The sequence below is a fragment of the Stegodyphus dumicola genome, chromosome 8, assembly GCF_044657685.1.
Source record: "Stegodyphus dumicola isolate Sdum_Otavi_A_Nest chromosome 8, ASM4465768v1".
Taxonomy (NCBI): domain Eukaryota; kingdom Metazoa; phylum Arthropoda; class Arachnida; order Araneae; family Eresidae; genus Stegodyphus; species Stegodyphus dumicola.
Genome location: NC_140775.1, coordinates 78236159 through 78247845, shown reverse-complemented (window position 1 = coordinate 78247845; position 11687 = coordinate 78236159).

The window sequence follows — 11687 nt, the reverse complement described above, 5'->3', positions numbered from 1 at the left end:
AAGAGTGTCCAACCTAAAGTGGTTCTAACAAGCCACTAAATTCTTTTCAACAGAAACCACCTCAGGTGTTACAATTTTCGCCCAAGCTTCTGCGCCTAATAAATAATACCTGGATATCTTCCGAATAATGATTATCTTTTAAATAGTCACTTATCTCAATTCCTTTACTTTTAAGGATTTGATAAACATTCTCATTTTTAAATTTTGGTACGTTGGTACAAATCTGATCAGATCCAATAACATCAAATTCAAAAACAATTTTAGAATCAAGCCTTGATAGCTTAGTTTTGTACATATCATATGTCGAGAACGGAATCTTCTTACCACCGAACAATGCTTACGATAAAGTTACCTTGCGCTGTGGTATCAAGTTAAATTCTTTTGCAATCGAATTCTTAATATAACTTTTCTGAGAGCCTGAATCACATAATACTCTCATATAAACGGATATGTTTTATAATAAACGGATATGTTTTATTATCAACAACAATATGCGCAATCAGAATTTGTAAATATGAAACTGAATAATCAAAATCGTAAAAAACAACCTTATATTTAGCGTAGGTATAATGAAACACTCAATCGATTTCGAGGGCAGCTAAAGGTCCCTCCTCATCAGGAGAAAGAAATACATAGAAAGAAGAAAATAGGAGAAGGAGTCACAGAAACACGTGGTCCTTATCAGCACTGCACGTGGTTATAACTAGATTTTTAATCAGAGTTGCACTGGCCGCCTACTTTTACTGAGCCAGGCTGTCTGATCAAGCATAAAGAAATATTAGCGTAGTTAAAATATGGAGCGAGGGGCAAATGCACCTTACGCTCAAAATCTGAACTTCAAATAACGAAAGCAACCACTGAACGGATTTTTATACCCTCTGGTAGTACCAAGCGCGAGGAGGTAACGCCATCTATCGGCAAAAATAACTGAATTAAGATAGTAGAATTTTAAAGGCATTAGGAAGGACTGGATTGGACTTCAAATCATTAACTAAACTTGCTAAATCTTTGTGAATGTGAAAAGCCTCAAGAAAATCCAATTCACCTATGGAAGAAGCCTTTTGGATGATTTTTGCAGACCCAAAATCAAAATTATGGTTAAAAGTCCAACTATGATACGCTATTGAAGACTTGTTAATTTCGCCTTTTTTGACATAAGATTCATGTTCCTTGATACGAAACTTCAACGCTCTTTTTGTTTGGCCAATATATCTTAAACCGCACTGACATGATATACTATAAATTCCCCAAGAATTCAAGACAGAAACGCAATCTTTCAGAATCGAAGGATGAATTTTATTAATAGGGGAGAAACCGACTTGAAAATTGAATTTCTGGAGAATCCGTGCAATTTTATAGCTAACAGAAGGATAAAATGGAAGCACGACAAGGTCATTAATATTATTTCTAACAGTGGAATGTCTTCTTTGATGGGAATCTGAAAATTTTTTAACGGCTTCATCAATAATCACGGGAGAAAATCCACGGTCAATCGCAACTGCTCTCAAATAATTAAGTTCATTGGTAACCAAAGATTCAGAGGAACAAACTTTAAGCCCACGGAAAACATAATAGTAAAAAGAAGCCATTTTTTGCTTAACAGGGTGGCATGACTTGGCATGGGGTGGTAAACAAACTGCAAAGGGTTTACGGTACACAGTGGTGCTAAAATCGGTTTAATTGTGGATTATAAGAATATCGAGGAAGGGGAGGGAATTGTTGGATTCAATTTCAAGAGTGAATTGGATGGCTGGATCAATTGAATTCATAATAGATAGATTCTCGGATAAATCCTCTTTATAACCGTCAAAAAGTGCGAAAGTGTCGTCAACATACCGAATCCAAAGACGAAAAGATAATTTATCAAATAATTTCATCTCAAAATAGTGCATATAAATGTCAGCAAGTACCGGACTGAGAGGATTACCCATAGCCAATCCTTCAACTTCACGAAAATATGCATTTTGGAAAACAAAGTGGGTTTGACTTAGAGAAACTTTAGTAAGCGAAACCAACTCATTAATTTCAGTATGTGTGAAGTGAAATTCCCGAAGCCTAGTTTCAAGACAATTTAGTGCTCCTTCGACCGGAACATTAGTATACAATGATTTAACATCAAATGAAACCATAATGGAACGAAGTGGGGAAATATTTTTAAGTTTATCAATGACTTCAACAGAATTTTTTACAGTGTGAATATTGTTAGCAAGTAGAGGAGAAAATCTGGAAACTAAATATTTGGCCAAAGGATATGAAGCAGTACCTATGTTGGAAACAATTGGTCGAAAAGGAATACCGGTTTTGTGGACTTTTGGAAGAGCATAAAGTCTAGCGCAATTAGTAATAGGCGGAATAAGTGATTTCTTCAATTGAGTTGGCAGAATGTGGGAAGATTTAATGGCACTTTTTACTTTCATGAGGTCCGAAGTTGAAGAATTTTTAGGGATCGAGCAGTATGGGCCTTCATTTATCAATTTAGAGACTCCAGTAATATATGTGTGTTTGTCAATAACAACGATCTGTCCGCCCTTATCAGCTTTAGAGATAATGATATTAGTATCAGAATGAATTTCACGTAAGATCTCATTTTCCTTTTTGCTAAGATTAGAACCCAAAGATTTATTGTTAAAATTAACGTTATGAGTAATTAGGTGGCGGATTGTATCCTTCTGCGTTTCCGAAATTTTGGAGAATTTAAAGGCTTTCTCTATAGGGGCGATGATTTGAGGAATTGAAGGTTTAGATGTCTTTGAAAAGTTGAAATTATATTTTAATACTTTTAACTGATCCTCCGAAAGATTCCTATTGGAGATATTAACGATGGAGTTAACGTTTAGAGTGGGAAGATCAGCTAGATAATTGGGACTATCCGACTGGTGGTGTGAGTTTTAGGAATTTAGAAATGAGCACCTTTTTATGCCGTTGACAAACGGTATCGGTTCTAGACCAGGATGTATGTTCAAATGAGGAAACATTTTCAGTGGAATTAGCAATTTTTAAATGGAGGTAATATAATTCAAATTCAATTTTAGATAAACGTTTGCGTGTGTTCCTTATAATGTGACGAAGAAGTGCCAATTTGAATTTATGCAAAATTTTTGAAACGTGAACGGAAGCTTTAAGGCTACATTTCACATGTATAAATTTGGGAATGAAATTTTTATGTTTGCATTTAAGTAGAAACTGTAGATGATTCAAGAATTTCGTACGCTTAAGGCGTAACTTACAAAATCGGTTCCTGTCAGTGGACATATTGTGAAAAGGGCACAAACAAGAAACAAGTGAACAAAAGAAATGTAATTCCGAAAGTCCAAACAAGTAATTACTTATAACATGAAAAAACACCAATAAATAATGAAGATAATTTTCATCAACATATGACAAAAACATTCCAAAAGGAGAGAAACATCCAATACTGAAAAACCAATAGCCACGTGGAAAGAAGCAACGAAAGTCAAAATCGTGCACGTGGTAAACAGATAAAAAATAGAATTACCTCTAAAATGCCGGTTGATAGCATAAACCAAATCCGAAAAAATGATGGCCACGTGAAAAGAAGTGAAAAGATTCTCAAAAAATTTCACGACTTCTTTATCTTTTTCCTCCTGAATAGTTCTTTCAATAGGATCTGAAATGCCTAGTATTTCTAACTTCCAAAATTTCGATGTTTCAATAGAGCATTTCATTGAAATAAGTAAACAAGAAAAAATAGACGTTGGGGCGTAACTACTACCTAAGAGTGTCCAACCTAAAGTGGTTCTAACAAGCCACTAAATTCTTTTCAACAGAAACCACCTCAGGTGTTACAATTTTCGCCCAAGCTTCTGCGCCTAATAAATAATACCTGGATATCTTCCGAATAATGATTATCTTTTAAATAGTCACTTATCTCAATTCCTTTACTTTTAAGGATTTGATAAACATTCTCATTTTTAAATTTTGGTACGTTGGTACAAATCTGATCAGATCCAATAACATCAAATTCAAAAACAATTTTAGAATCAAGCCTTGATAGCTTAGTTTTGTACATATCATATGTCGAGAACGGAATCTTCTTACCACCGAACAATGCTTACGATAAAGTTACCTTGCGCTGTGGTATCAAGTTAAATTCTTTTGCAATCGAATTCTTAATATAACTTTTCTGAGAGCCTGAATCACATAATACTCTCATATAAACGGATATGTTTTATAATAAACGGATATGTTTTATTATCAACAACAATATGCGCAATCAGAATTTGTAAATATGAAACTGAATAATCAAAATCGTAAAAAACAACCTTATATTTAGCGTAGGTATAATGAAACACTCAATCGATTTCGAGGGCAGCTAAAGGTCCCTCCTCATCAGGAGAAAGAAATACATAGAAAGAAGAAAATAGGAGAAGGAGTCACAGAAACACGTGGTCCTTATCAGCACTGCACGTGGTTATAACTAGATTTTTAATCAGAGTTGCACTGGCCGCCTACTTTTACTGAGCCAGGCTGTCTGATCAAGCATAAAGAAATATTAGCGTAGTTAAAATATGGAGCGAGGGGCAAATGCACCTTACGCTCAAAATCTGAACTTCAAATAACGAAAGCAACCACTGAACGGATTTTTATACCCTCTGGTAGTAGCAAGCGCGAGGAGGTAACGCCATCTATCGCCAAAAATAACTGAATTAAGATAAGAGAATTTTAAAGGCATGAGGAACGACTGGATTGGACTTCAAATCATTAACTAAACTTGCTAAATCTTTGTGAATGTCAAAAGCCTCAAGAAAATCCAATTCACCTATGGAAGAAGCCTTTTGGATGATTTTTGCAGACCCAAAATCAAAATTATGGTTAAAAGTCCAACTATGATACGCTATTGAAGACTTGTTAATTTCGCCTTTTTTGACATAAGATTCATGTTCCTTGATACGAAACTTCAACGCTCTTTTTGTTTGGCCAATATATCTTAAACCGCACTGACATGATATACTATAAATTCCCCAAGAATTCAAGACAGAAACGCAATCTTTCAGAATCGAAGGATGAATTTTATTAATAGGGGAGAAACCGACTTGAAAATTGAATTTCTGGAGAATCCGTGCAATTTTATAGCTAACAGAAGGATAAAATGGAAGCACGACAAGGTCATTAATATTATTTCTAACAGTGGAATGTCTTCTTTGATGGGAATCTGAAAATTTTTTAACGGCTTCATCAATAATCACGGGAGAAAATCCACGGTCAATCGCAACTGCTCTCAAATAATTAAGTTCATTGGTAACCAAAGATTCAGAGGAACAAACTTTAAGCCCACGGAAAACATAATAGTAAAAAGAAGCCATTTTTTGCTTAACAGGGTGGCATGACTTGGCATGGGGTGGTAAGCCCACGGAAAACATAATAGTAAAAAGAAGCCATTTTTTGCTTAACAGGGTGGCATGACTTGGCATGGGGTGGTAAACAAAATGCAAAGGGTTTACGGTACACAGTGGTGCTAAAATCGGTTTCATTGCGGATTATAAGAATATCGAGGAAGGGGAGGGAATTGTTGGATTCAATTTCAAGAGTGAATTGGATGGCTGGATCAATTGAATTCATAATAGATAGATTCTCGGATAAATCCTCTTTATAACCGTCAAAAAGTGCGAAAGTGTCGTCAACATACCGAATCCAAAGACGAAAAGATAATTTATCAAATAATTTCATCTCAAAATAGTGCATATAAATGTCAGCAAGTACCGGACTGAGAGGATTACCCATAGCCAATCCTTCAACTTGACGAAAATATGCATTTTGGAAAACAAAGTGGGTTTGACTTAGAGAAACTTTAGTGAGCGAAACCAACTCATTAATTTCAGTATGTGTGAAGTGAAATTCCCGAAGCCTAGTTTCAAGACAATTTAGTGCTCCTTCGACCGGAACATTAGTATACAATGATTTGACATCAAATGAAACCATAATGGAACGAAGTGGGGAAATATTTTTAAGTTTATCAATGACTTCAACAGAATTTTTTACAGTGTGAATATTGTTAGCAAGTAGAGGAGAAAATCTGGAAACTAAATATTTGGCCAAAGGATATGAAGCAGTACCTATGTTGGAAACAATTGGTCGAAAAGGAATACCGGTTTTGTGGACTTTTGGAAGAGCATAAAGTCTAGCGCAATTAGTAATAGGCGGAATAAGTGATTTCTTCAATTGAGTTGGCAGAATGTGGGAAGATTTAATGGCACTTTTTACTTTCATGAGGTCCGAAGTTGAAGAATTTTTAGGGATCGAGCAGTATGGGCCTTCATTTATCAATTTAGAGACTTCAGTAATATATGTGTGTTTGTCAATAACAACGATCTGTCCGCCCTTATCAGCTTTAGAGATAATGATATTAGTATCAGAATGAATTTCACGTAAGATCTCATTTTCCTTTTTGCTAAGATTAGAACCCAAAGATTTATTGTTAAAATTAACGTTATGAGTAATTAGGTGGCGGATTGTATCCTTCTGCGTTTCCGAAATTTTGGAGAATTTAAAGGCTTTCTCTATAGGGGCGATGATTTGAGGAATTGAAGGTTTAGATGTCTTTGAAAAGTTGAAATTATATTTTAATACTTTTAACTGATCCTCCGAAAGATTCCTATTGGAGATATTAACGATGGAGTAAACGTTTACAGTGGGAAGATCAGCTAGATAATTGGGACTATCCGACTGGTGGTGTGAGTTTTAGGAATTTAGAAATGAGCACCTTTTTATGCCGTTGACAAACGGTATCGGTTCTAGACCAGGATGTATGTTCAAATGAGGAAACATTTTCAGTGGAATTAGCAATTTTTAAATGGAGGTAATATAATTCAAATTCAATTTTAGATAAACGTTTGCGTGTGTTCCTTATAATGTGACGAAGAAGTGCCAATTTGAATTTATGCAAAATTTTTGAAACGTGAACGGAAGCTTTAAGGCTACATTTCACATGTATAAATTTGGGAATGAAATTTTTATGTTTGCATTTAAGTAGAAACTGTAGATGATTCAAGAATTTCGTACGCTTAAGGCGTAACTTACAAAATCGGTTCCTGTCAGTGGACATATTGTGAAAAGGGCACAAACAAGAAACAAGTGAACAAAAGAAATGTAATTCCGAAAGTCCAAACAAGTAATTACTTATAACATGAAAAAACACCAATAAATAATGAAGATAATTTTCATCAACATATGACAAAAACATTCCAAAAGGAGAGAAACATCCAATACTGAAAAACCAATAGCCACGTGGAAAGAAGCAACGAAAGTCAAAATCGTGCACGTGGTAAACAGATAAAAAATAGAATTACCTCTAAAATGCCGGTTGATAGCATAAACCAAATCCGAAAAAATGATGGCCACGTGAAAAGAAGTGAAAAGATTCTCAAAAAATTTCACGACTTCTTTATCTTTTTCCTCCTGAATAGTTCTTTCAATAGGATCTGAAATGCCTAGTATTTCTAACTTCCAAAATTTCGATGTTTCAATAGAGCATTTCATTGAAATAAGTAAACAAGAAAAAATAGACGTTGGGGCGTAACTACTACCTAAGAGTGTCCAACCTAAAGTGGTTCTAACAAGCCACTAAATTCTTTTCAACAGAAACCACCTCAGGTGTTACAATTTTCGCCCAAGCTTCTGCGCCTAATAAATAATACCTGGATATCTTCCGAATAATGATTATCTTTTAAATAGTCACTTATCTCAATTCCTTTACTTTTAAGGATTTGATAAACATTCTCATTTTTAAATTTTGGTACGTTGGTACAAATCTGATCAGATCCAATAACATCAAATTCAAAAACAATTTTAGAATCAAGCCTTGATAGCTTAGTTTTGTACATATCATATGTCGAGAACGGAATCTTCTTACCACCGAACAATGCTTACGATAAAGTTACCTTGCGCTGTGGTATCAAGTTAAATTCTTTTGCAATCGAATTCTTAATATAACTTTTCTGAGAGCCTGAATCACATAATACTCTCATATAAACGGATATGTTTTATAATAAACGGATATGTTTTATTATCAACAACAATATGCGCAATCAGAATTTGTAAATATGAAACTGAATAATCAAAATCGTAAAAAACAACCTTATATTTAGCGTAGGTATAATGAAACACTCAATCGATTTCGAGGGCAGCTAAAGGTCCCTCCTCATCAGGAGAAAGAAATACATAGAAAGAAGAAAATAGGAGAAGGAGTCACAGAAACACGTGATCCTTATCAGCACTGCACGTGGTTATAACTAGATTTTTAATCAGAGTTGCACTGGCCGCCTACTTTTACTGAGCCAGGCTGTCTGATCAAGCATAAAGAAATATTAGCGTAGTTAAAATATGGAGCGAGGGGCAAATGCACCTTACGCTCAAAATCTGAACTTCAAATAACGAAAGCAACCACTGAACGGATTTTTATACCCTCTGGTAGTACCAAGCGCGAGGAGGTAACGCCATCTATCGGCAAAAATAACTGAATTAAGATAGTAGAATTTTAAAGGCATTAGGAAGGACTGGATTGGACTTCAAATCATTAACTAAACTTGCTAAATCTTTGTGAATGTGAAAAGCCTCAAGAAAATCCAATTCACCTATGGAAGAAGCCTTTTGGATGATTTTTGCAGACCCAAAATCAAAATTATGGTTAAAAGTCCAACTATGATACGCTATTGAAGACTTTATCTATTTCATCTAACTATTCCTTTTCATAAATTATTAAATAATAATTTATGAAACGGAATAGTTAGATGAAATAGATAATGTTTTAACTACTTCTGATTCATTTTCATTCGGAGACGTTTTATCATTTTCATAATTTCTAATTCTGGAATACATTATAGAATAATGCTGACCTTTACATAGCGCACATCTTACAAAAACTCGTCATTTTGAATTTATGTGATCCGTTCTTAAACATTTAAAACAAACACCTTTCTTCTTCGGTACTTTATTACGTTCATTAATTGAAGAATCAGCAGCTTTAGCACAGTCTTGAGAATTATGACTTTTTTTATCACAAAAAATGCACTCTTTGTTTAATTCGAGAATTTTCTGTTGAAACTAAGGCAGCAGCCGTAGGAATATCTTTATTTCTGCTGTTAATTCTCGAATTACCTTTTGTTTCGCCATTAAAAGGAAATTTTCTTTCATCATTAAAAGAAACATTTCTAAGTTTTAATCTTTCCTCACCTTCTATTTTTAGAAATTCCAATAACTCGCATAAACAATCATCAGGATATTTAGTCGAAGCCTTTTTAGTTACCCGGTGTCTTTCCCAGATCTTAAAAATGTTTTCTGGAATAGCTGACTCAACCTAACGGGAAAAGCATCGCTGCATATTTTTCTTTAGTTACGCCTAAAGATTCTAAAGCACGTAACTGTGTTTCTAGTTTGTCACAGAGTTGCGAAATTGGAATATTTTTCCCTTTTAGTAGAACTAGAGACAATAATTCACGAACATAGAATTCTATTAAAAATTCTTCTTTCCCATATCTGGATTTTCAAAGCTCTATAGCTTTCTCATAATTTTCTTTTGACGGTGGGAAACCTTCAATTAATTTTTGTGCTGATGACCCAGGTTTTATACTAAGTCTCAAATATTCAAATTTATCTTCATCTGATAAAGAATGATCATTATGAATTTTAGTAAACTGTTCCCAGTAACCAATCCAGTTTCTTAAATTTCCATCAAATTTTGTTAATTCTATCTAAGGTAATTTTCTCTGAGTTCTGAACCCAGTCTGACATATATCTTCAACATATGAGAGTACTGTTTCAGTAAAAATTGTTTCTTTAATTTTAAGAAATCTTAATTCGTACTCACCGCATTTCGCCATTTCCATTTCCACTTTATCTTCTGTCATATTTTTATCTTTCAGAAGTTCTTCTAAATGTGTGGAATTTAGAGCATTAAGAGTGAATTTTGAGAAGTATAAATGTAGCCTTTTGGCAATAGATGGCGCTGATCGTTGCACCTGTTTTCTGACGTCAGAATAACGGGTTGCTACCTTTGGCAGGATTCTCGCCGAGATGAAAATGAAATTTTTTGCCAAAGAGAGTTGGCGCTAATGACCAGGGTAACCATAGCAACACCGCATTAGGATTTAAATAACATAACCCCTTAAGCTAAGAACACCATCTGAAGTACTTTAGAATGGAAAAAGACCTCGTAGGGGGTCTATAGGCTTTTTTTTTTTTTTTTCAAAGCAGAAAGGATATACATTCAGTGATTGTCTTTCACTTCTGCAATGTTAAGCGCTGTAATGAATTAATACTTTCTATTTGCTCATTGCCTTCTGTAGATTTAGTAAATTTCATTTCCAATATTTAAAAAAAGCTAATTCGTTTTTTGATAAGATTATAAACTCTAGGATAATTTACAATTACCAAATACTTTTAAATAATGTACATGAAAATACATAAAAATAAGACAATACAGACAAAAAAACCGAAAACGTCTCGAAGCATTTTTTTTTATAATAGAAACTTTCATTTTACTTTAATTTTTAAAGTCAATGACCTAAAACTGCAATAATATATTACAGTACAAGTGAAGAAACTGATAGTTTCACTCACGCTTGTGTCGGATTTAGGCAATGCTTATGGGTTTCCGCAAAATGTTCGTAAATATTAGGGAGTCCCCCCCACCCAAAAAGTTTAAGAAACCCTCCACTGATCAAAAAGTCACGTGCTTTCCCATATTCGACTAAAGAAATAAATTTCCATATCCTTATCACATTAATTCATTCCGGTCCCAATAAAAGTGCAACTTTCACCTGGGCTTAGTATCTTCCAGTATCAAGGCCATTGAAATTGAAGCTCAATTCATTACTTACACATTATCTAAGTAACACCTTCATTCATATTACTTCTCAAAAGTATACATTAGTATCAGTAGCGTAGAACTCTTGGGCTCCTATGCAAAAAACTTTTCTTGAGCCCAGCCCCCAAACTTTAGATACTAAAAAATAAATAAATAAATAAAGGTTTTAGATTTTAACGGCCATTCAGAAGTGTTTTTTACTCTCTCTCGCTGCTGCTATCGCACGCCTGCTAATCGAACTTTTTTTTTCGTCTTTTTTACTCGTAGCTTTATTATTAAGCATCGTTTTCTTCGCATTTACACCACATACAGTTCAACACCAAAATCACAAAGTTTTTAAAAGCTCAATAGCAGCACATGTTTAGAACACCCGATGCAGCGCTAAGTTTTGGCGTACATTATAAAATTCGTTTCAGTTTTTTCCCAGTTCATTACATTAATATTCAGTTTTCTCAACAAGATGGCTAATTTTTTTCTTTGTGTGTGTATGTGTCTTTTCATTATTAACTTATTATGTGTTTAATTTATTAGTTAAGTAGACCCACCAGCGGCCGAGCGGTAAAGTCGCTGAACACTAGTAGTTCGGTCCGAGGTTCGAATCTCGTGAATGGGTGTTTTCTTGGTTTTTCCCATGTGTAGCGTGTATACGAGCCAGTTTCCCTTAGCAAGTCCTCCACGAAGGCATCCCTCCCCTTAGGCAGATAGCTCTCGAGCTATAAAGATTGAAGCTGTTTTACCCAAAATTATAATTTTTAGGTTCGATCTCATAGGGTTGTGTGTGGTGGTGTATTTAATTATGGCAAAGCACACTAGGACTATCTGCCTAAGGGGAGTGATGCCTTCGTGGAGGACTTTCTAAGGGAAA